Genomic DNA, 265 nt, shown 5'->3' with positions numbered 1-265 from the left:
CACATCTGGCCAGTTCCCAGGCAGGAGGCCCGGGGCCGGAGCACAGCAGAGCTGGGGGAGGGGCTCAGAGAGCACGCGGGGCGTGGGGGGCACCAGGTGAAGGAACGGAAGTATCTCCTTGCCATGGGTGCTGGGCCTCGAGCTGGGCCACAAGCTGGACCATGAGCAGGGCTACTCGACAAACAGCTGCCAGACAGCACACGTGGACGAGGGACAGGTGGGCCCGTGCAGGGGGGCCCGGAGTGGACAGCGGGGCTGGTGGAGG

At 68.7% G+C, this 265-nt stretch overlaps 1 protein-coding gene across 1 annotated transcript in view; it reads right to left on the bottom strand.

Moving 5' to 3' along the window:
* CELSR1 (cadherin, EGF LAG seven-pass G-type receptor 1) overlaps positions 1-265 on the bottom strand; it is a 109059-nt gene that overhangs the window by 21060 nt on the left and 87734 nt on the right. The gene's annotated exons all lie outside the window — the stretch shown is intronic.

The sequence above is a fragment of the Myotis brandtii genome, unplaced genomic scaffold (assembly GCF_000412655.1).
Source record: "Myotis brandtii unplaced genomic scaffold, ASM41265v1 scaffold952, whole genome shotgun sequence".
NCBI lineage: Eukaryota > Metazoa > Chordata > Mammalia > Chiroptera > Vespertilionidae > Myotis > Myotis brandtii.
Note: the sequence above shows the minus strand (reverse complement) of the source record. Positions and strands in the feature narration are given on the sequence as shown.